Below are 26,713 nucleotides of genomic sequence, written 5' to 3'. Positions count from 1 at the left end.
ATATTAATGTGTTAATAAATCAGGTTATTACTTACAACTTTAGCGAGTTTTATTATTTATCAAACCCACATAAATTAAATTAACTAGTGGCAGGCACTAGTTGTAGTTGTGAAGTTTTTAGTAAAAGGACAAAAACTTTACACTATCTTAGAAATAGGGAGATTTGCATTTTTTCGGATAGTCAAGCGGCACTCTTCCTTCAGTACTACCTCTTCCCTGGTCTGGGAATGTAAAAAGGCTCTAGATCAACTGGTTCGGCACAACAAACTCCGATTGGAATGGGTGCCGGGCCATGTGGGGATCAAGGGGAACGAAATAGCTGATCAGTTGGCCAGGAATGGAGCTAATACTCCCTTCACTGGTCCGGAACCAGTCCTGGGGATCACTAGGGGCGCAGTTCGTGAGGCTCTCAGAGACTGGATCTGGAGAGAACACGAAAAGTACTGGGTGATGCTTCCAGGGGTCAAACACAGCAAGAGGGTTATGCCCTTGTTGTGCAAACAAAGAACTAAAGTGACTCTAGGTTTAGGTAGGAATCAGATTACTCTGATTACAGGCCTACTCACGGGGCACGGAAGGTTCAGAAAGCACCTGCACAAGATAGGACTTATTAGCTCCTGGGGATCACTAGGGGTGCAGTTCGTGAGGCTCTCAGAGACTGGATATGGAGAGAACATGATAAAAACTGGGCGATACTTCCTGGAGGGCCAACAGCTTTGATTTCCGGGGTTCTCCTTCCCTAGACAAGTTGCCTTCACCACGGCAGTGAGCCTTGTCTGTCCATGCAGGGAAGAAAGATAGAAGATTAGGAAAGGAAAAGAGGATAGAGGAGGATACACAAGACTTATTTTACTTATTATTTATTTATTTTTTCTTTAATTGTTCATGCTGTAAACTCTGGCAGACGGCATTTGCCATTGCCTATATATTATGTTTTTTTTTCATAATTGTACTGTACAAGTCTTAAATAAAAATATATATATAAAAAAAAAAAATATATATAATATGGTGATGGATGACAGAAGAGTGAAGGTGCGTGAGATTGCTAGTGCTGTGGGCATCTCGAATGAACGGGTACATAATATTTTGCATCAACATTTGGACATGACAAAGCTATCCGCAAGATGGGTGCCGCGATTGCTCACGCTTGACCAAAAACGAAATCGTGTAAGGACGGTTTGCAGCTGTTCCAGAAGAATCCGCAGGACTCTAAGCGTCGTTTCGTCACTGTGGATGAAACATGGATACATCACTACACTCCTGAGACCAAAGAACAATCTAAACAATGGGTTACCAAGGAGGAATCTGCGCCAAAAAAGGCGAAGACCGTTCCTTCGGCCAGAAAGATTATGGCGACTGTCTTTTGGGATTCGCAAGGAATAATCCTCATCGACTATCTGGAAAAGTGTAAAACTATTACAGGTGCATATTATTCAACGTTATTGGACCATTTGAAAACCGAGCTGCAAGAAAAACGCCCACGATTGGCCCACAAAAAAGTCCTTTTCCATCACGACAACGCACCAGCTCACACCTCAACAGTTGTGGTCGCAGAATTAATGGAAATAGGGTTCCAACTCGTTTCATATCCCCCCTATTCTCCAGACTTGGCTCCCTCGGACTACTATTTCTTCCCCAATATGAAGAAATGGCTGGCGGGAAAAAGATTTTATTCAAACGAGGAGGTGATTGCAGAAACGAATGGCTATTTTTCAGACTTGGACAAATCCTATTATTCGGAAGGGATCAACAAACTAGAGCAGCGTTGGACGAAGTGTATAAGCCTAAAAGGAGACTATGTTGAAAAATAAAAAAGGTTTACCCCAAAAAATTAAGTAGTTTTTATTTTTGCACGGACTTTTCAAACGACCCTCGTATATATTAGGCGCCTCTGTAGCCGAGCGGTTGAGAGGCGAGACCTGCAAAGCTAATATGCATTGTGGTACTGGGTTCGATTCCCGGTCTTTTAGGCCTTGGATTTTATTTGATGGTTAATATGAGAAATTTAATAGTAAAGTATGTTTGCTAGTTGCCTCCGTTCACGATACCTAATTGGTAGTTGGACGTAAAGCCCCGCCTGAAAAAATAGGCAATTACTTTACTTACTTTACTTTACTTTAACAGGGTGCGTTTCGTGTTTTATTACATTTAAAAAACTGTTTTCTTTCTTCCTCATAAATGAAGGTATTGCATTATTCTTATAGAACTAGTTTTGAGAGTTATTTTTCAATTGCCTTCCTATTTTATAATTCCATAAGCACTTACTTTCCAGCTGACGATCTATCAAGCTGTATTTGCTTCAGTTTTTTTGTTTTTCTATCGAAATGAATGAATATTATTATCGATAAAGTGTATTATTATTACGATTATTAAAGTTGGACATAATAATTTTTTCATGCAAGTTATAAAAACAAAATTATAAAAAGTGCCAAAAAGTTATCCTTTATGATTTGATGCCAGAAAAATTTAATTGAATTAAATCGATTAATAAAATTATTAATAAAACAATAAAAAAAGAGTAATTGTTATTCATTTATTTTGTTCGCAGTAAAACTATTACAACTTGAGATCTCATTTTAGTTTATCTCGGTGCATCAGTTTGCTTCACCAATTCCACGATACCTAATTGATAGTTGGGTCATGAAGCTCGCCTTTACGTTACTTTTAACTTTATTCCTGTTGCCTAATTTTAAGTTTTATTCATTTTTTTCTTCTTTTCGAATTTATTATTTCCTCTTCCTTAAATTGATCGCATCACCCATCATTTCCCGAAAGGACGAACTATCATACAAACAAAATAAGGATTTTTTTAATTTAAGTTCATATATTATAGAATGAATTATGCATTTCTTCGATAAAAATTTCTTCTTAAGATTAGTTTCATAAAAGTTTGTTGCATAATTTTTTATATTTTTTGCAAATTTTTGTTTAAAGATATTATCAACATTGTAAAAAGAAACGTATGCGTACATTTCATAAGTGGTGGCGGTATATAAGTTCAAAAAGTACCGCCTGAATATATTATTAAGTAAAAAAAAAAAATATTTTAGAAATAAAATTGCATACTTATTTAGAAAGTAGAAGTGGGGATTTTACAAGTATTTACCTAAAATAGAAGATGATGTTTTTTGTAATCTTTCACATTATATCGTATCTATCGGTGTACATACAGGGCCAAAACAGAAGCAAAGGTGAATTTTCGAAATCATAATGACGTTGTTACTAGAAATGGAGAGGGTTCGTAACTATTATTATCTCGGATCAGTGATGCGAAACATGTCGGATCTTCTTTAAATCTAAATGAATTCTTTGTAGATGTTTTTTTTTAGAGAGAGCGGTAAAAATATTTTTTATACTGCGTAGAAACGGAAGGTTAAATAAAGAGGGTAATACACCGCCAGGTGAGCCAATTGTAACCATGATTTATGCAAATAATCAGCGAGTACGGCCATCTAGATTTTATTGGAAATATTATTTGTGGGACTTCAGTTTCAGATTTGGAATATCGATATTCCCCATATTCTTTGGAATATCCTCTTTGGAATAACATTCATACTTATAGCATCCTTTCTAAAATCAGCGGAAATGAACTCACTTTTTTTGGGGGGGTTCTTGGCAAGGAGCACAAACTGGGTAAAGAAGAAAGAGGAAGGCAAGGCGGATTGAAAGGAGTTAAGGATGTTGCTATTTTTCAAGAAACTATGTCAAATTCCCCGTTTGAGAGAGATTATAACCTAATTTCATTGCGATTATTTCCAGCGACAATTGGGAGTTGAGCGAGTTCTTTGGCCGTAACAGCATGCTGCGGATATTGATGGTTAAATTTTGAGTACAAGATTTGTTATAACAAACATCGACAGGTCTTAGGGGCACTAAGAAGGATTCAAACACCAAAGTAATCATATGTTGTCGCGCCTTAAGTGTATGTGCACATAATATACATATATATATTTAAAATTGCACAATTAAGTAGAGGTTGCTATATCCTGTATATATTTCACATCATTCATTTCCATTAGTTTGAAACAAGACAATTAATCACAGATTTGGTTTTTTTTGTATGAAAAAAAAAAATAAAAAAAACTTCGTGACGTTTAGATTAGGAACGATATATTAATAACAGGCGCCATTTAATCCGGTCCGTTCCAGCTAGAGGCGATCGTCCGTTCCACTTGTTCTTAGTCTCGAGAGAAAGAACAATATAGAGGTCAGAAACATTTAGCACTTAATTCATTTCGGCTGTCTCCTCTTGGACAACCATCTCGTTTTCTTTCGCTCAGATGTGATCCCCTTGCTCTAAAAAACCTACTTATTTATTACATTTTATGTAATATAATATATATATATATATACATATATACAGGGTGTCCCAAGCTATATGGATAACGACTTTTTCTCGGAAACTAAGATAGCTAGAAAAAAACTAAAAAATACGTGTTCTCTTAGTTTTTTGTTAGAAATCCAAATTTAATTTGTAATTTTTTTTCGGTGCTTCCAGAAGCGAGATACAGGCACCAACTTCATTTTTTCAAATGGGAAGGTGCGGTTTTTATTTCAGAAATAGATTCCTCTATTTTTTTTTAAAGAAAAATTTACTTGAACGGTTTTTTTTTCTGAGAGCAATATTTTACAAGTTATGAATGAAAACATGATTCTTATAAGAAATTTCAAAATGATAATATTATAACGGTTTTTTTGATTGAATAAGAAGAAAAGTACCATTTTATTATAAATTTCACTCCTCATTAATATTACAGATCATGCTCGAACTGGCCTCCACCATTAGAGATGCATAGACATGCTCTTTCCTGCCAATTGCCCCTTACTGCCAAAGAAATAGATTCGGCTTTAACCGACTTACAGGTATCTATTATTCTCTGCTTTAGTTCATCTACAGATGCAATTCCGGCTTGATTCTGATACACCTAGATTTAGAAATGCTTTTAGATAAGCAGAAATAAGAAAAGAAAGAGAAAAGTTATGAATAATCACCTTGTTTTTCGGGTATCCCCAAAGGAAATAGTCCATAGGTGTCAAATCCGGTGAGAGAGGTGTCACTGAATCGCCCCCCGTGTCGATATAACACCATCAGGCATGTAAAGAGATGTCTCGATAGGCAATTTGATGGGCGTGTTATATCCATCACGGGGACGATTCAGTGGCCACCTCGTTCACCGGATTTGACACCTATGGACTATTTCCTTTGGGGATACCTGAAGAACAAGGTGATTATTCATAACTTTTCTCTTTCTTTTCTTATTTCTGCTTATCTAAAAGCATTTCTAAATCTAGGTGTATCAGAATCAAGCCGGAATTGCATCTGTAGATGAACTAAAGCAAAGAATAATAGATGCCTGTAACTCGGTTAAAGCCGAATCTATTTCTTTGGCAGTAAGGGACAATTGGCAGGAAAGAGCATGTCTATGCATCTCTAATGGTGGAGGCCAGTTCGAGCATGATCTGTAATAATAATGAGGAGTAAAATTTATAATAAAATAGTACTGTTCTTCTTATTCAATCAAAAAACCGTAATAATATCATTTTGACATTTCTTATAAGAATCATGTTTTCATTCATAACTTCTAAAATATCGCACACAGAAAAAAACCGTTCAAGTAAATTTTTCTTTAAAAAAATAGAGGAATCTATTTCTGAAATAAAAACTCCACCTTCCCATTTGAAAAAATGAAGTTGGTGCCTGTATCTCGCTTCTGGAAGCACCGAAAAAAATATACAAAGTAAATTTGGATTCCTAACAAAAAACTAAGGGAACACGTATTTTTTAGTTTTTTTCTAGCTATCTTAGTTTCCGAGAAAAAGTCGATATCCATATAGCTTGGAACGCCCTGTATACTATATAAAAATATATAGTTCGAAAATGCACACGATATTCATCTTCTACAACTCCTAATGTTCTAAAACGTACATACTCTTCTAACTCAGCATTGTTGTAACGCAAGTACCTAATTGTTTATAAAATTTGTTCGCACAATCACACTTTAAACTGATTGATGTTTTCATCTGTAGATATTTTGAATCTCCTCTCATTCTTTTCCAGAATTGCTCAGATCAAATATTAGCGAGTTCTCTCTTCAATACTTACTACATTAGCATCTGATAACAGTCGAATTTATCAATAAATATAGTCTTATATATTAGGCGCCACGTTAGCCGAGCGGTTAGAGGCGAGACCTGCGAAGCTAATCTGTATTGTGGTACTGGGTTCGATTCCCTGGTCTCTAGACCTTGGCTTTTATTTAATGCTTTATATGAGTAATTTACAGTAAAGTATGTTTGCTATTCGCCTCCGTTCACGACACCTACAATTGGTAGTTGGACGTAAAGCCCGCCTGCAAAAATAGGCAATAGGTAAAAAATAGGCTTTACTTTTTAGTCATATATATTAAAACAATACGAATTACGCAAAACGTAAACAATAATTTTAATGTAACATAGAATAGATAGTCAAAGCAAATGTGTACCTACTGAGGGAAACCATCGCTTCTCAAAAATTAGAGCTTTTAGCCATCATAAGAGCAGTGGCCCATCTTTGGCTCCCCTCTAACCGACCTTCATCTTCAAATACAAATTGGACTATAAATAACGACAAATTCATTTTATAAAAAATAAATCAACGTTTGTAAAGAATAAAATAAATGACCTCAGCGTTAATTTAGGGTAAGCCTTGCATGTAAGAAAAAAATTAAAATTAAGTAATAATTAAGCCATTATTTTGAATTACTGATGTTCTTGATCGTCTCAAAAGTAAAATCCGGAGTTTATGGCCGCAAATCCGAGTTATGAAACATTGGTAAGCCAAAAAGAAATGGACACATTCTTTCAAAACATAAATTGGTTCTGCGGAGATTGAAAGAGATATTCTACATATTATTCAAGGAGTGTAAGTTTCTCAGTTAGTTATGCGTGGTTTTTTAAGTTGGATGTCTTTTCAAGTATATGTCCTTAAGGATAGAACAATATGGCTCACCGGTAATTTAGTTATCAATACAAAGAAGGCTACTCGAGCTGTCATCCACTGTCCACTACGTTGCAGATGGTTCTGCAAGTAATTACGAGTTCGTTTCACTTTCATTTTCAGCTGACTCACCCACTTTATATCTAGACTTTACCAGCGTGTCTCAGTAGCTGTTGATAGTGTTTATGAAGCGTGAATTTGCGAGCAGAAGATCTCCTGTTAGATCCTGCGGGTTGCTACTATTCATTTGTTAGAAAAAAGTTAGAAAGTATATGTTTTTGCTTCCAGTTCAGATCGCTGGTTGGTTGGACGATAAGCTTCGCCTGACAAAATAGGCGAGTGCCTAATTTCATTAACTTTACTCATTGATAAAACTCACTTCTATTAGCGATCCTTTAGCAGAAAAGGCTGGAAATAGTCCGTAAATTATCCTGGACTAGATTTTTTTTTCTCCTTAAATATAAATTATTCGCCCATCAAAGCAATATACGCGCTTACTGCACGAAAAATAGGAAAGTAGAACGAACAATAATATGGCAGAGGTACACTATACTCATATCATACCTATCTAATTAATTAGATCTAATTTTTAATTAAATTGATGTCTAAATTAATTAAAAAATGGTAGTAAATTATTTTTATAGCAATAATTTACGAATATTGGTTACAGGAAAAAAAAAATATATTGGCTATAAAATGAAGGAAACAGGATCAGTTAAAAAACAAAAGATTTAATAGTGTGGCGCAGGAGAGACCTTTGTCTGACCTCACGTAGCGCTCAGCTTCCTGAGCTCCTATAAACAGTAATCAGTTAAAGACGCAAACTTTCGTTTTAGTGATGGATCTGTTTGTTTCCATTCGGAGATCAATCTATAATTATACCTAGACTGCTGCAAATCAAAAGGTTTGCTTCTGGAAATATTTATGGCTTTTATATTACAAGCTTTACATGAAGTATCTAAGTAAAATGGATAAAAATATTTGGTGTTAAACTTTTATAGGCTGGCTCAGTTATGGGCTAACTGTTGCAATACTTACTGACAAAATATTATTTAAAACAGAATTTGGTATTCAACATTTCAGTGCACTATTAAAATGCCTTACTCAAGTGGTTGGCGTTGCTTGGAGTACATGTTCATAAGGAGAAATTTCTTATTTATTTGCATCTAAATTTCTCTGCAAAGATCTTAATTTCCATCTAATTCTATTACAACTGAATCTATACAAAATTTCGCCTAGCTATACTTAAGACTTTAGACAGTGGAAAGACAAAATGAAACCTGCTTGATCATGCTCTGTAATCAGGTAATGTATCTCTGATTAGTTACCAGTAAATCGGTGAAGTCGACACAACCAGGGATATCCCTGACAGTAAGACCACATTTTTGTATTTAGCGGTGTTTTCCTTTTCACTTGGACACTCTCTGGGTTTTGATTTGCTTCAAATGAGTGTAGTTGGTAGTTTAGTTGAAAGGGCAAAAGATGGTAGTTGTACGTTTAGCAAAATCAAAAGATTCAGTCATTTCTAATAAGAGGAACAAATACGTTTAGTTGCTATCAACACGATTTATCAATTCGATAAGAAATGGTACATTGAGGTCGTGTTGAGAGATAAGATTGGAAACATATAATATGTTACATTAACTATAGGGCGAACGGCTTTGGAATAGAGTGATTGAATGGGGATTGTATCGAGGTTTTTATGAATTTCACAAGCAGACAGGTTAGAAGGTAAAATGTAAAAAAATATTGTAATTGCCAATAATATAAACCCTAGAGATGACCTTGTCCCTAGATCGAAAGATCGGCAAAAGAAAGAAAAATAATGACGGAAATTGGCAATATTCCTTCTTCCATCTGAATTTAAGTGTTGTCTGAAAATATATAAATAATGGTAACGTGAAGTTACAGAACTTATTTAAAGATAGAATTACGTTTCTAATTATTTATTTATTTTTACCTTTATTTAGATTTCTACAACTGCACTGAAATCAATGCAAAAATTAAAACAAATAGTCTATAATAGAGTGGGCTAATAAGCTAAAGGCCATCAAGCACACATTGGCGTGAACGACGACCATCCAGCGATAGCAGTCGTAACTTGCAATTCTATAATCAGAAGGTTTAGGACTGTCATACAGAACAGTTGACGCTACTTTCGCAGCTGGTCGCTACGCCACCGACGCTTTAGTGGAGGATTAGTTGGGAGTGTGGAGGTTGAGAGGGCTTAGTATGGAATTTTAGGTAACCGGGTTTGGCAATAACAGAGACGAAAGGAATTTTTAGGTCGCTGTGGTTAGTGTGGTTAGAGACTTAGAAAGGAGCATTGACTAAAGTGCATGGGATTTTGGATTGAAGGGATTAGATTCGATAAAAGTTCGAATGTTTGGCTGTCCCGTATTAGATTAGATTAGATTAAATTAGGGCGGCCTCAAGGCCTACGCCACTGCGACCCCTTTGGATCTATTGTGGCTCCCCGACTTTAGAGCTCACCCTCCAGACCCGTCCGTTTAATTAGACTCTTAATTCTGGAGAGTGACTCCTGGGTAAAGCTCTCAGGCCTTGGTTTTTCCTCCCCGAGAAGTAACATCCTTAGCCATACAAGCCCCTCACACTGACACAACACGTGCAGTGCAGTTTCCTCTTCTTCCTGGCAGAACCTACAAAGGCTGTCATCTGCCAGGCCCATGCGATGCATGTGTTTCCTGAGTCTGCAGTGGCCAGTTAATAAGCCTACAATTATCCTTATAGCCCCCCGGCCTTGACGGATTACTTCTGCAGTCAGCCTCGGCGAATAGCCTCTGATGAACTCCTTCGCCTGTCTCTGTCCAGTGGTGGCGAGCCACCACTCCTGAGACCTACTCTGCACCCACAAATTAATGGCCGCAGTCTTGACACACTTCGAAACCCCAAAACAGGGCTCCGGGCCAACGAAGTGTCCCGCAGAGCCTTCCCGGGCCACGCGGCTGTCCCGTATAGTTCTACCTATTAGATTAAATTAGATTATCAGGTTGGGACCTATGCCAACGGCACTATACATTGCACCGCAGCCAAAAGAGGCTTATTGTGCCATCCCCTTTGGATCTAGTAGACAAAACCTCCCCTACTAAAGAGGTTGAGGACTTTCCCTACTAGTTCTTTTTGGGCTACTATCTCCTTTGGTCTCAAAGTTCCAAAGGTTTCATAACGCAATCGAACAGCTAGTGAGTGGCCATTTCCTCATTCTAACACAATCTGCACAACGGTTTCGAGCTAATAAGCCCCCACCTTGTACAGATGACTACGCCCTATGTGTCCTGTGTAAATGTATTGGGGTGTAACACTACATGTTGCCCATGTTCATGTTGTTAGACTTGGGATACCCGCAAGGACGTCAAGTACCCTGTAGAAGTGGCTAATCCACTTCCCCCTACGGAGATGGTTCTACCTATAGTAGTGTGTTTGTTATTTAATGTCAGTTTCGAACGTTTGTCTAGTAGTTTTTTTCAAAAATTTATATCGGTTATTTAACTCAGTTCGTTTTAGTCAAGTAAGAGGATTCCAGATTAGTCGTTTGTCGAGGTAAAGTCCAAGGTAACGTACTTTTGTAAAGGTAACGGAAGGATGATATGGATGAAATCAATGGTAGGAAGGGTTTTTCGGATCATTGTGAGGACTATGTTTTTGGACTTCTGATGATAAGTAAATTCTCCACTTACGTAGCCAGTGTTCTAGGATATTGAGATTGGATTGAAGATGGTATTACAATTTTAAAAACTCATCATTATCTTAAAATGTGTTGAAAAGTTAATAATAAGTTTTTTGTTTAAAAACTAGAAGAGAATGAGTGAATCTTGAAAAAAAAATGAATTTCCATTATTAATAAAGTGGCAAAATAGTTAATCTCACTAAAATAATTACCAGCCAAACTATTATTTAGCTAAAAAACAAACTCGTTTTAATATAATATTTACAAAATAGTTTATATTATAAGGTGACATGATGAAGGGAAAGAAGCTGCCTAGTTCTTGCTCTTCACCGTCCATTAGTGACGCTTCTTTTTCTAACACTAACTTCTAATTCAAATAAATATATTCAGAAGATGTGAATGTATCGAACGAGATAGTCCAAAGATTGAATACTTGTTCATTCACCTATTCACTCCAACAATTCTGGCCAGATAATATTTTGGAATTTAAACAATCTCTCTTGATTACTGATTCAAGAATGTCTCTGTTTTCTACCATATTTAGGCATGAAAGTAGATCATATAAATTTGTATTTTTTGCTCCCTCTAATCCTTTAACTTTACTTATTATAAATTTCACTTTGGACTAAAATATCTCTGTTGAAAGAATGTTTACAGGTATTGGAACAAATATTTTATAATTTTGCCTAAAAAGTATTTTTTTTTTATATATATTTAATTTATTTGCAATTTGTTTTTATTAAATTACTAACGTAAGATAAAATTTTATAGCAGCGTGCAGGACAAATACAACTAATATAACAGATTTGTAATAAGAGTTCAAATAACTGGTAAAACTGGAACTAAAATACTCGTACATTCCTGCAACCAAAAGTTAAGACTAGAAACTCACTTATTTGTACATTATACGACTGAAGAAATAATTACTTCGTTTTACTACTAAAAATTAAAATAAATATTTCAAAGTTTATTTTATTAATTGATAAAATATTGTTACAAGAAATTCGTAAGAAATAAAGGAATTCAAAAGCTAATTTTTTGAATTTTTTGAAAGATTATTTTTCAATTATTGATTTTATAATGAAAAAGAAGTGAAATTTTCCGGTTTTGCTTTTTAAATAATTTTGTCACCAATTATTTAATTTACTTTTGACGTCTTTAAATTTGCTATCATAAGGAGGCAATCCAAAAAAACCTAATGATAACAAAATCGGGGGATACAGTTTGGCTTTAGAGTTTCGAATCTATCGTTTACATCCAAAATTAAATTAGACCACTGGATAGCTAAAAGATCGAAGAATTCATTACGATAAGCGAGGACTGTGACGCATCGCGCGCGGTGGAGGGGGAAGCGCCGCCATTTTGAGATCATTTTGATGCGTATCGAGATTCGCAATTAATATAACTTTTGACTCGGAGAAGCTACGATGTTCGTTTAAGTTTTAATCGTCAGCTGTCGTCACAATCTATCGATTGTATATAAAACATTAGTGTAAAATAGTGACAGTGAATATAGTAAGGTGTTAGAATAAAAAAATATATAATGTCGGCCTATACGCGTTGAAAGGCCAAAACCAAATACAGAGTTCGTATACGGTTGGAAAGGGCTTCTCAAGAACAATCGAATGGTAATAATAAAACACCATAAGACCGAGTCAAGCTTTGCCGGGAACGTAAAAGAATGAATGCGGCCAAGCGGATCAACGACGGTGTCAGTACATCTACAGCTGGGGCGGTTGAAATTATGCAAGTGGATGATGAAATCGCTTCTACATCGACAACGGACTGTATCGCACCACTGTAGGGTTCTAAATCGCGTGTCCATGACGCAGCCACAGTTTTTTTTTTATTATTATTATATTACTTCACAATATTTTGGTACTCCCAAAAATTATCTTTAAAATAACAATACAATTTATAAAAGGAATCATATAAATCCACAAACAATTCCAGAAACTAGTTTAACGTTTCATTGCAACTTTTAACATTAGTTTTGTTAATTATCTTTTATCTAAAATAACTTAAGATAAAGACCGACTTCCGAGTTATGTGAGACAGAAGTTCTCAGGGTCAGAAGTATTAACAACTCCTCATACTTTGTGATACTTTATTTCGAAGAGAACCGCGTGTTGTGGCTTCTCTAAAAAGAAATCTCATCATTATTTTATTAAATTTCTTTTTAAATTTTAATGAATTAATTACTTTATTTCCTTTATGACTATTAAGTCCAATCGACAGCAAAAATCTACTTTAAAGACATTCTACACTGATTCGTTTATATCGTCAACAATTAAAAGAGTTGAAAATACCGAAAAAAATAAATAAATAAAATAACAGAACGAGAGAAAAATCAGCGATTATTCCCAGCCAGTTTTTATTTTTTAACGCCCAACTATACTTAAGTTTCAGAACTTGATAATAAATTAAGCACTGTCGTTAATGAATTCTCTAACGTTTTAACAGCCTTCCGCTGTGATAGATTATTTACAACAGGAAACAAGATTCTGGTTACAAAGAATTGTGAACTTTAAATAAAATAGAATTCGAACCCGAGATTTTTGCGTGGGAACCCAATGAGATAATCCCTTTCATACAATTATGTTCTAAATATTCTTTGGCGGTTCACACGTAGTGTCGACATTTATTGACTGTGGCTTCCTTTTTTAACAAGTACATAATTTCTATTTTGAACCAAGTTTTTGTAATAAGGTTTATTAACATTTGTAATAATACTATAGATTATTTACTTTTTAAATCTTACATTTTAAGTTTAATATTTTATTTGATTGTCACCGCATTAAGTTATGAAGACAAGCCAATTTATATAAAAGTTGTATATTATCTATTTTGTGTATTTTTAGTATCAAGTAATGAACAATAAATTAGAAACCATCGTAACGTTCTAATAGATATCTTTTAGATTATTAGTCACATAGATTAATAATAAGAAACTCTTTCACTATAAAATAGACTTTTATCAACAAACTGTAAATTTCATTACACAGGCACGCAACTACTGTAAATAATGTCACGGGTAAAGGTTATATTGTAATACTATAAAGTGTGCTTTGTAATCTTGAACTCTCTAGAGTTTAATTAAAATTTTACAATAGCAAAATTTTAATTAAATATAGCCTATTAAAATTGATATTTTTTTTTTGCAGATAAATACCATTGATAATGTACCTACTGTAATTTATTTAACGTAACCAAAAACAAAATGAAGTCATATTGAAAACATTTTTAACGGATATATTATGTGATTAAATAAACTATGGACAAATTAATAACTGATAATTATCTAACTAACATAATAGTTTAAAAAAAAAAAATTAGGTCTCGTAAAGGAAATGAACGTTTCCTGATTTACAGTAATTATTTTTGAATTAAGGGCATCAACTCTCGTGGTGCAAGGTCGTTCGATTACAAAATTAGAATTCTCATTTGAGTAGATCATATGGTTATCAAATGAATTTATTGTTTAATGTGAGAGAGATTAATCTGAGGTACTTTGGGTACCTCATCCGGTGTTAAGCATTCCCTCACTGATTTCTCATTATTTTCGTGCTTTTTTATTTTCTGTATTAACATTATAAGATTTATAATACATTTATAGTGTAACAAACTTTAATTTAATTGCAAATTGTCAAATTTCACAATATTGTAAAGTTTTTCCTATCTTTTACTAGAAACTTCACAACTACAGTTAATTAAAATATGTGGGTTTGATAAAATAATAAAACTCGCTAAAGTTGTAAGTAATAACCTGATTTATTCACACATTAACATTTACTAGCAACTAACGCTATTCATTACAGCTACCATTTACAACAGTCACAACAGTTTACTGTTACTTACTCACTTCGTAACGCCACAAAACTGTTCCACGACTGACCACTGGTCCGCACTGCACTGAATTGCGCTAGACTCAACCGCACTATTAAAGCACTACTCCCTAACTGACTACCTGCCCAACTAGCTAACTTTGAAGCACTCCGCAACACTGACTCTCTCCAAACTAACTTTCCAAGATTGACTTCTCAATGACTCACTAGAAATCTTGACTAAAAACTCTAATAACTGACTTCTCCAGCTGTGTCTACCTCCTTTTAACTGCGACTGCCCCACTTCGTCTGTCTTGCTCCCACCTGCCGTTCATTGGCTGGAGAACACATACTGCCACCACCCCATCTGGGGCCGCCTCCTCCAATTGTTTGTCTCACTCCTACCTGTCAATCACTGGCTGGGAAAACACATATGCCACCACCCCAACTGGAGCCTTTCTCTTAGCTGGCTTTTACACAGTGGTGGACCGTTACAGGCTACGGTCACTAAACTCATACAACAATCTAGCCCTTTTCTTTTCTGGCACAGGTAGAGACCGGCCTTTTGTTTACCCAGTGTCGGCCTGTTACCGACTTTGGTCGCTTAACCCCTAGAACAATCTAGGCCTTTCTTCTCTGGCCAGGTCAACTTCGTTACAATATCATACCTTTACATTAAAAATAAACTACATCTACACTATGCATCTTTAAATTATTGCAAAATATTATTTCTGGCTATTTAATTTCTTCTTTGAATTCATTTTCTCCGTGAAATGTTGTTACTAAAAGCACGATTTGTTCTACTTGGGTTTGCAAAATAAAGAAGGACAGTATCTTGTGAAAAACCAAACATGCATCGTCCTTTACATTCAAAAAAAATAGGTACTAGTATTTCTTTTTTTATTTTTGCTGAGAGTACCAACTTTAGTTAGCATCATTTGAATCCCTATAAAGCTGAGGTGTCAAACTCAATTAAACCACGGGCCACTTGGTGCAACAGGCAAGATTCACGCGGACCACAACATATTTACAAATTTTTCCTAGTTTTTCAATATCTGGGGATTCAGAGACTGAGAACAGACAATGTTCATTAAGGTAGATAGATGTTTATCAGTCAATCTTGATCTGTATGCTGTTTTATTTAATTTAGACGGAAATAGTTGCTCACACAAGGACGCACTCCAAAAATAACACAACATTTGTACAGCAAACATTTTTAGATATTTCTCACCTAAATAATAATATATTTTGGGAATTCCTACTTCGTCTTTTAAAACCGAATCATTCTGGAATGAACTACTGACAGTGGCAGACATATGGCTTCCAAACTGATCTCTGGAACTAAGTCAGTACGTTTATACAAGCCCACAGGCCTCCAGGAAAGGCCCTGGGGCCAAGTGTATACTCGTCTTCAGTAGTTAAATGGAAACTGGGAATTGTGTGTACGATATTTTGCCTCGGTCTCCCCTAAGCGCTATTTCCTTCATAGAAAACTTTTCCTATTTCCATTTTATTTCGGTACTTCGTGGGCCACAAGAAATTACCTCGGAGGCCGCATGCTGTAAAGAAAACCTCGCAAAGAGTGTCGCTTCGAGGAATGTCCCTTGTTTGTGTAGACTTGGTCTAGTTCCTAGTTACTAACGCTATCGGTGATAATTTTCTGCAACTTATCGGAACATAATCAAAGACAATGCGAGCTAACCTCATCCTGATTTTCCACTGGCTAAAGTTGCTAAAGACCAGCTGGACAAAGCCACAAAGAAAGATATTAAGTATTAGTGATATTAGAAGCAAAATCTAAATCTGTGTAAAAGAAATGCACACTAGGACATCTCGCCATCTTTAAACAGTTACCAAAAATAATGCGCCTAAATATTTCTCTACCCTAAACTTTTCAAACTTCGAAATAACCAGTTTCTTTAAAACGTGGAAGATATTCTCTAAATGTTTGTTCAAGTTCTCTTTTGTCCCGCAGTGTTCCAGGCTGAATTTTTTCAATTATTGATCAATTGATTTCCACTGAAGAGATCCTGAGAAGCTGAGCTTAAAAGATAAGAAGATTCTCATTTTCTGGGACAGCTAGGCTACCCTCAAGACGCTAGTAGCTTGGACAACCTCATTCCTCTCGGTCAGGAATTCAAGGAGTCCTTGAGGTGACTTTACTTATACGATTAAAAACTATTCCATTTAAACATTTATTTTAATGTAATTAACACCAGATTTCTTTTTTTTAAAAATGTGTTTTACGACTATAAATGAATGTCAAAATACTTAAACTAAGTACTTAATTTGAGTTAAGACAAAGTATGTCGCAATTTTTTTAAATGAAACTGTAGCCAGTAATATTTTATTATTAAATGTAATAAGTTTTGTTGCTATTAAAAACATCAAGATTAACATTTTAATGAATTCTACTAGATTAAATGTAGTATTTCTGTATTATTTCTAATAGACTTACAAACGTTTTTGAATAATTTAGTAATATCTTTGTAAAATTCAACAATATCAGCCATAGAATTCAATTCCTTATTGACTATAAATCTATCTTTGAAACGACAAATTAGTAGATTTCATAAATTATTTCACTTTTGTATTGATTGGTGTCCGCACGATTACTGCGGCAACCCGATTGGTGAGCTTTACGGCAAAAAAACGTTTTTTTGAAAATCAATGGTTGAACCTACTACATTAGGCCATCTTTATCACTTTGAAAGCGATCATTTCTTCCTAAGGCTGGAAACATAGTGGCGCGGCGAGCAAAGCGGCGATGATAGCTGCTTCAAATCAAAGAGAGCGACGAGCAGCGAGCAAAGATTTGCATTCACATAGTGAGGAGTGTAGACGCGTTTCTCCTTTCGACGAAACAAGATGGAGGAACTATTTTTATATGAAAATTCTTCGTTGAAACTTTGATATTTGCAGCAGCTTAGTAGTAGGAGCTGCAGTGTACACGACATAAATAAGTTTAGAAATGAACTTGGTGAATTTCATCACTTGTACCAACAACTTCGGGAGCATCCTGGCAAGTTTCATGCGTATTTTCGAATGTCTATATCAACATTTGATTACATACTAGCCCAGTGTAACCCCATTAATCAAAATCAAATTTTATTGTTTTTGAGTAATACAGCTCATAACATGAGTTAGGCACAATATAGAAAAATTAACTATGTAGGTTATTAACTAAATACAAATCTGTGTAACCCCATTAATCCTAGCAGTTACTTTAAGATAAGAAAATCAAAATAAATAAAAATAAAATAGAAATATATGCAGATAAAAAGAAATTAGTCAATTAAAAAAACACAATAATTTTATTAAATCACTACACCATGATTTGTCGTAAATTAATGTTCATCTGTAAAACTGGAGTAGTACGACACTACAGAAGAAGGATTGGAGAAATCGTTCTGATCAGAAGTAGTAGGACGTGAAAATGTAATTTAATTTTGCCTAGTATTTAGATGAAAGTTAGCATTATGGGATTGAGAACCAAATTAAATGTAGCAAAAATTACCTGAATTCTCCATTAACTACTAATTGTTAATTAATTTAAACTATTAATTATTAAAAACTATTGTAGCTTCACAAATACTATGGCCCCACAGAGGTTTCTTTAAACAAACTAAACCAATAATGTATCAATATCCATAACCTTTGAAAAATAACCTTTACAAATTGAGCGCGATGAGAGCGAAGAAATCAAACATGTCATAACGCTTTGCTCTACTCTCTATAGATAGCGTTGCTCTATCTTCGCTTTGCTCGCCACTATGCGCGGTCCCATATGTTTACTTGTGTTTGATTTCGCCGCTTTGCTCGCCGCTCCACTATGTTTCCAGCCTAAAGGTTTGTTTTTTGGATGCAAATCGTAAGTATAGCATTCCCCGTATTCAGCTAGCGCATTGGGTAAAAGATCCTGCTGCTGAGTGTGGATTCTGAAGGAATGGTTCTCAGAAATAAGGACAAAAAATAAGGAGAAGAAATATCCTGCAACATCTTTTCGTCCTGATAAACAAAATTATTTTACTCAATCCAGAATTTTACCTAATTCTTCCTTACAGATCCGTTGGTGAACTCAAAAATATCAAATCTCTCCTTTTATTGATTTTGCTTACTTTGAAGGTTACACCCATACATCTAGACAGACCTTTAAAACCATCATAAATAAAATCTTTATTTCTTATCCTAATACAATTTCGTTAAGTTTGAACACGACTGCAACATTTTAAATTTCGGGTGATTCAGATTGAAGTGGCAGTGGGCAGAACAATCTCTGAAATGTCCCGACTTTGTGAACGAAATTTATCAATAACAATAGAATATGATGTGGGCGCTAATGACCGTAGAGGTTGTTGCGCCCGAAACAAAAAATGCACTCCCTTACAAGAAATCCAAGTATCAATATGTATAAATGATTTATTTATAATGTAGGAACTAATTAAAATTGTAGCTTTACAATGTTATGTCGCTGTTACTCTGAAATGTCTTAATCAACCTTTAGATCCACTTTGAAACAATAAATTTGTAACAATATTTGTATAAAAGTTAATTGAGACACAATAGTTAAGGGATGATAAATGGATTTCTGTTAAAACAAAGAGAAATAATGTAACAGAGTTCTCCATTATCTACCTTCGTCCTTTAGCAATGTGTACTATAGGTATAAAAGATCGTTTCTAGGTACATACATGGACACAGAATAGCGGAAATAAGTAATACTGATGATAGGGCGAATTGGAACTAAATTTTCTATATTGCAAGACTATAAAAATAGAATAAAACAAAAAAGGTTGAATACACCGCTTTTGAAACTTGTCTATGGTTATATACAAAAGCAGAGAGTTTGAGATACATAGAAGATAAATCAATGTTGATATCTCTTTGGCCATAAATAATGTATATTGTCTTACTTGACGTTACCGACCAATCTCTTTCTATATTTTCTGTTCACATATTTCTTCACATTTCTAGGCTCTTTTTATAACTATTTCCAACTCTTGTACATGAGTGCTGTGTGCCAATCTTTACAATATATTCGTCAATTTAATACTGAGGCAGGGGCGTTGCTCAATTTAGACTTTATGGCTGAGAGTACCTAAAACAATTTTTTTTTTCTAAAAATTAAAACATTATTTCATAACTAGGCCTATATTTCAGCTTTACTATAAATTTAAATGTTGTATTACTGATCAGTATCCAGTCACAAAACTTGCTTATCAATCTCTGGCAACAAATGTGCATTAATCTTTCGTTGTAGAGTGCAATTATGTTTTTTTATGAGTGAGATTCAATAGTTAGTTTGAAAATGATATTTTAATCCTGAATTTCCCGAATAGATCCTAAAAAAAAAAGCCTCTTAGTTTTACCAAAAGGATCCAGTCCTTGCAATCTAAAATTCTTCGTTCTATAGTAAACGCTCCTTTCTACGTCACCAATCAAACTGTTCACACAGACTTGAACATTCCTTTCGTCACACAAGTTGCAAAAACACGTTACAGAAAATTTCGTCTTAACATTCAATCTCATCACAATCCACTTGTACAACATCTATCTTCCTGGACACTTCCAGACGTCTTAAAAGTCAGTGGCCTCGCCATCTTCTCTCTGATGAAGAGAGTCAGTAGAATGTAGAATGTTATTGGAGTGTTACCGCTGGGTAACTTCTCCACTCTGATATGTGTAAATGTTGCTTATTGTTACCCTTGTTGCTTATAACGCAATGCGTTGATTGTAACTAAATAAATGATTAAAAAACGTTTTATAAAAATATTGTTCTCAAATTGTGATTCAGTTTTTATTTATTATTTTGTTTAAATGTAAAATTTATTTTTAATAATTAAAATATACTCCGTAGAATCGCTAATGCTGCTTACTGTGTCTCTAACTCTATCTTGCACCGAGATTTCCTTGTTCCTTATGTTTCAGAAGCTGTAAGATTCCGTTATATTAAATTCCACACATCAGTCACCTCACATCCTAATCCATTAGTATCCCAACTTACCACTCTACCAGGAAATCCTCCCAGGCGGTTGAAGCGCAGGTGGCCACGAGATCTTCTAAATGAAGTAAGTACCAGTGCACAATAGTGAACTGTACCACTTTGGGAGTTTCAGCAATGGGTGAATTCTCCCCTCATGCTATTCATGTATTTATTCTATGTATTATGTTGTAATCAGCTTCACTTATTGCAGAAATATACTGCAGTTGTTAAATAAATAAAGTAAAAAAAAATAGCAACAATAATAATAATTAAATTAGAATAATCCGGTTTTATAATTTTTCAAACTGAAATCACTTTGATGTTCACAAAATAATTTGACGCCATCCTAAAGTAGTAATTGACACCATAGCAATAGATTGTTCGCTCACTGACGAAGCATCAGTTCCATTAGTAAGATTAGTATATTCCATTAGACACCAGTAGCCCATAGACTTATAGATAACTCTTAAATATTTACATATAATCTATTAGATTCTATTAATATCCAGCTAAGAATACTGACTGAACATTTTCACTTCATAGAAGTATCATATCTAATAACATACACAGTTAATAACAACTTTTTTTCCCCATTAATATGGATAAGATAGCAAGCCAAAAAAGGTTACACACTTTGGGGTTATCTTATGAATTTAGGAACTGATACCAGCCAGGAAATGGACAACATTAGGCGAGTTGTAGTCAGGTTAGGTAAGCCGACGAGTTTCATTTGAAAGATTAACGTTATTTATTTATTTTTTTGCTCTTCAACATTCTAATATCTTTTTAATGAGTTACATAAATTATGGCTACTAATAATTTTTTCCGGTTAACCTACATGATTTTTGTTTTATTTTAATTCTTTAATGAACTAGAATTGAAAGCATAAAATTTTATATTTTAATCGAAATGTACAAATTAGGCAAAGATTATGATGTCTATGCGCTTTCCTTTACTGAGCTTGAACTTATGCCTCATTTTTTCCCGTTTATTTTATTGTGGGCTTCATAAATGAAACTCAGCACTTAGAACTAAACTTGCTGCCCTCAATTTGTTGGGAGCTTTGAATACTGTTTCGGTTACTTGGTCCCCTGATCACTCTGGGATTCTGGGTAAAGAACTTGCTGATGAAACAGCAAAGGAAGGAGCTGCGTTGATAACAATGACTCCTCAGCCCCATTATTCCCTGTATCCTATCGACGTTGTAGAACAGAAGTGGAGCAGTGGATTTTGAAGGAACATCGGAAATGGTGGAGATCCCGAGCTGACTGCCGTCAGGCTAAAGTAATTCTTGGCCTGTCAAAAACGGCTATAGTTGGTTTTAGCGGGTCCCTGATCCGGCCAGTTGGTTTAGGTGTTGAGTGGACATGCGAATTTAGCGTACCATCTTTTCAAATGCGGCCTTATCCAGTCGCCAATTTGCGCTGGCTGTGGTGAGCCCAATGAGACTGTGCGGCACTTTGTAGAGGTGTGCCCCGTTTATTCTAAAACTAGATTCCTCGTCTTCGGAAGGCCAAATGTTTCTTTACCGGAGATTGTAGCATCGGGTAATCTTAACGAACTTTCTAGGTTTATTCAGTGCACTGGGCGACTGAGTCGCCATGCTCCCTAGTGTCCTGTCACTACTTTATTAGTTTATTGTATTAGCATCTGACAACTTTCAGCCGGATTTGTTTTTAAACCCCGGTATCTCTTAGCGCTATAAGTAACAATGATACAATAGAGTAATAAATGATAAGTAACGAGTGGAGAAGTTACCCAGTGGTAACACTCCCAAATATTAGATGGTTAGTCACTCTCTTCACTGGAGAGGAGATCACGAGTCCACTGTCTTTTAAGGCGTCTTGTCGGGTTGTCAGGAAGAGTTCTAGAAGAAAGATTTTTAGCTAGAGGATTTATATGAGATTGCAGGTTGAAGTGGAATTTTCTGTATCTTGTTTTAGCAACTTGTGTGACAAAAGGAATGTTAAGGTCAGTGTGTATAGTCAGGTTGGAGACATAAAAAGGAGCGTGTACAATAGTTCGAAGTATTTTAGATTGTAGAGATTGGAATCCTTTGGAGATTGGAGCGTTTGGTTGAACCCCACAGCTCTATTCCATACGCCCAGATGGGTTTCAAAATAGTAGTATAAATCAGTCTTTTGTTGTCCAGAGAGAGTTTTGATCTATCGTCTAAGAGTCTTTTAAGTAGTCGATAGCGTCTGTTCAGTTCTGTTCTTTTTAGTCTAGTGTGGGGGGTTCCAAGAAAGTCTTCGGTCTAAGTAAAGCCCAAGGTAGCGGGCAACGTTCACTACTGGTAGAGGTGTTAGGTTATAGAAGACTGGAGGAAGAGTAATGCGACGAAGAGTGAAGGTGATGTTTTGAGACTTGCTTTCATTAAGTTTAATAGCCCATCTCTTGAACCACTGTTCTAATTATATTAAATTTAAGTTTGAAATAAGTAATGAATAAATAAATTGCCGAATCGGTTAAAATAGAATTAATTAATACTTCCGTTATTAAAAGGTATTTAACTTATTAAACAGAAATAACTCGAAACTTTCAGCATTCCAAAATAGTATTACTTTATAATAAAGAAGTGAATATAATTAATGAATGCAAAATTTCATTTTATGATGACATAACCGTTCTAATGGCAATTTATTAATACAAAATTCATAATTTCTTAAATGTTACGACCATTTTACATCATGTACGTGTAATATTTTATTTACTTATATTTTTATTCAAAATATGTTTGAATTATAAAGGAAGAATTAAAGAAAAAAATAAATAAAATAAAAAATGAAACTTTGATGTAGAAATTAAGTTTTCATTTTGAAATAATAAAAAGAGATACCGGTTTGGTGGGCCAATAAAAAACGAGCACCCCCTCTCTTGCTGGGCCTCTCCTCTTTCCCCAAACAGTCACTACTATTAAGGCGAATATCTTGGCTTACCTCACAGGAAGAATGGTTGTGTCTAAAATTTCATTATATTTCCAAATTTATTTACTATTAAATATAACTGTAAAATTTAATCCTGATTTAGGTTGATCGTACTTATCCAAATATAAAATAAAAGATTTTCGCAGTTTCACGAACATTATTTTAAAATGATTAGTTCTTTTTCTATTCTAGTCACTAAACTTTGGTATTAGAATCCTTAAAGGAGCTTTCGCAGATCATTAGTTACAGGTAAAAGCATTTACTTGCCGGTGTAACTAAACACGGAGTTAGTGGCGCGTTTTATGGAATAAGTGACGACAGTACATTTTAACAACGGCGTCTAAAAATATCTCAGTCTCTACCAATTTTGAACAAATCTGAATCTGATTCTCAATCTTAAATTGAGAATTATTAGTTATTTTTGTATTGTTTTAAAGTTTTATTTACATGTAATGTATGCACCAATGAGAACTCTAGAATACTAATTTATCTTATTGTCCGATATTTGAAGTTCTGTGATTGGCCAAAATTGATATTTCGGGGAATATCACGTTTTGTGGAGTTCTGTGTATTTGTGTTATGTGAGGAAGGGAACAACACTGAAGCTAAAGGTTGTTCAGTGTTCAGCAAGTTATTGCAACTTAACCATTTAGAAAATTCCTAATATTAATTTGATATGTCACTCTCCAGTTCAAAAATCTTCGAGAAATAGCCCAAGCTTCTTGGTATGTACCAAATGTAATCCACCACAGTTACCTGAACAATCCCAAAGTCAAAGACCTAGTCTTTTCCCCGATACTAGACCATTTCCATAGATCACTAACCTCCCAAACAAATCCACTTATCGTGCAGCAGAACTCCCCTCACATCCAAAGAAATTCTAGAGGTGACGCTTTAGCTTCAAAAGCATTCTTGGTGAAAATATTTTAAACATAAAAGTGACATATCTACCTGAGCCGTTTTTTTTAAACATAATTCTAATAACCAGAATAACCGATTCAGCTACATGACATTTGAAGGTAGCTGAATTGATCAAAAACGCCTATGAATTGAATTCTGCAAAGCCAACATTTCGAAAAACTGAATCACAGACAAATTTAATAAAAACTATTATCAAATTCAGGGGAACTTTGAATTTACAAATTACAAATTTTTGAAGAAACTTTAAAATAGGAAAAGAGAAGTAAAGTAATACCTTCTTTTAACGGTAGAGTAGGCGCCACGGTAGCCGAGTGGTTAGAGGCGATACCCGCAAAGCACAGTATATTGTTGGTACTGGGTTCGATTCCCGATCTTAGGCCTAGGATTTTATTTAATGGTTAATAAAAGAAATTTACAGTAAAGTATGTTTGCTAGACACCTCCGTCCACGACACCTATTTTGGTAGTTGGATGTAAAGCCGGCCTGAAAAAGTAGGCAATTACTTTACTTTACTGGAAGAGAAAGAGAAACTAAAAAATTTATATTAGTTAAATACATTTAATAGAATTTTTCTATTTAAAAGAAAGAAATTAATTCAATTTAATCTAAAAGAATTCATATAGTCTTATGGTAGTATAAATAAATGGCAAAATACTATTATGATTGTATTATGAAAGTATTAACAGCGGCATAGTGATTCCTACTTAATTGATACTATAATATCTGTCTTCTTATATCCTTTAAATATTTCTAGTAAATTTAAAGAGATAATATAAAAATAGATTGTATTATTGCGACTTGCCCCTCCATAATAACCCTTATTTCGACAAATTCGTACCAATAGAATAAATTGTGTTTAATAAATTTTAAGAATACAGATACCGCCATTCAATTGGATAAATTAGATCCAATTCGTAGGATAAAGTTTAATTAGAACTGTAAACGGATTAGTAACGATCAGTGTCTAGCCACACGGTTGTACAATATTTTGTTGGGTTACCCGCGGCATCATTCTCCTCCATTCTTAATGATAGCCAGACATGAACACTCTCCAATGTTATTATTATCTCTTTAAGAAAGTAATTTTCTACTTATATTATTTCATTGTTACATTAATAATCGATATTTGATCTGTATTATTTTATCTTGTAATTTTTTTGAAATTGAAAAACTTCATTCTAAAACTAATATATATGAGGTCTGTAAATTAAGTAATGAGACTGACTTTTTTTAAATTTTTTTATTCAAAAAGAATTACAATTCTATATTGTTACCTTCAAAATAACTTCCTTCTGAAGCCACACAGCGCTGGAGATGTTTCTTCCACTCCTCACAGCAGTGCTCGAACTCCGATACTGGAATAGCCTTCAGCTGGTCGGTTACAGCCGTTTGAATGTTTTCAACTGTCCCAAAATGAGTTCCCTTGAGGTGATTTTTCAGCTAACAATTATCAATTCCATTTTTAAACAACTGGTTTACTTGAATCCATTTTCAAGAAATTCCAATATCCTGCGTAATATTTCACGTTAAAAGGGGGATAATTCCATTAAATTGGTAGTATTAGGATTTTTAATTTATTTTCTTTCAGCAAGTCGCCAAAATAGAGAAGTTTTTCGTGGGCTACAATCATTTTGTTGGAATCCAGAAATGCAATACAAAGATTGATGCAATCAGCAATTGATTATACAGCCTGCAGTTGTCAATAAAAGCTTACAAAAAAAGACAGAGTATCATTTGTATGTGATATAGATACACACAAAGTGGTACTCCATTTTGTAGATGATAGAAAGTATGGACGGTGTAATTGATGAAAGGCACAGCCTTTTAGAGTTGAATGAGAAATAAGATACAAAGAGGAAGATGTCTTAATTAACCACATTTTAGTAATGTCAGCTCTCTAACTTGGGCTCTTTGTCTAAAGCCAGTCTCTAAAAATTAAGATGTTTCCATGTGTGGGTTCACTGGCTAACGCCACTTATCAGATAATGCTCATGGGTTCTTGCCACTGATTTCTTTTTAAGTAAAAAAAAAGAAAACACTTTATACTTTTACAGAAAATAGAAAAAAAGATAGTTAAGTTGAACGCATCAATTCATCTAATTAACTTCTTTTTCAAGAGTCAACTTTGTTACGCCACAGTGAGAGAGTTAATAAGTTTTTATCTTAGTTTGGGGTGGTCAAGTCCAGCATTAGAAAAGTTTAGAGATGTAGCTCTTTTTTTTTAAAATTTTTTTGTATCGAAATAAAAATAAATGGGAATTCAAATAAAGTGTATGTAATTCAAAATATACTTTTCAAAAAATCTAGCGTCAACATTCACAATGACATGAGGTCAGAACTTATACTTCCTTCCAAGTCCCAACTTCAAAATTGGTAATTACTGTTAACATTATC

The 26,713-nt window shown here is 34.5% G+C and overlaps 1 long non-coding RNA gene across 1 annotated transcript in view; it reads right to left on the bottom strand.

The window, feature by feature from the left end:
- Nucleotides 1-2,536: 2,536 nt before the first annotated feature.
- The window catches only part of LOC141452123 (uncharacterized), a 36,542-nt gene continuing 12,365 nt past the window's right edge, over nt 2,537-26,713 (bottom strand). Inside the window, exons 2-3 of the long non-coding RNA XR_012457241.1 lie at nt 19,402-19,586; nt 2,537-2,781 (exon numbers count right to left, since the gene is read on the bottom strand). This is a non-coding gene — a long non-coding RNA (uncharacterized lncRNA). The remainder of the gene's footprint in view (nt 2,782-19,401; nt 19,587-26,713) is intronic.

Source organism: Rhodnius prolixus, unplaced genomic scaffold, assembly GCF_049639745.1.
Source record: "Rhodnius prolixus isolate KJV_2025 unplaced genomic scaffold, Rpr scaffold_3, whole genome shotgun sequence".
Taxonomy (NCBI): Eukaryota; Metazoa; Arthropoda; class Insecta; order Hemiptera; family Reduviidae; genus Rhodnius; species Rhodnius prolixus.
The sequence above is the reverse complement of the archived record's forward strand: the minus strand, read 5'-3'. Positions and strand labels throughout refer to the sequence as shown.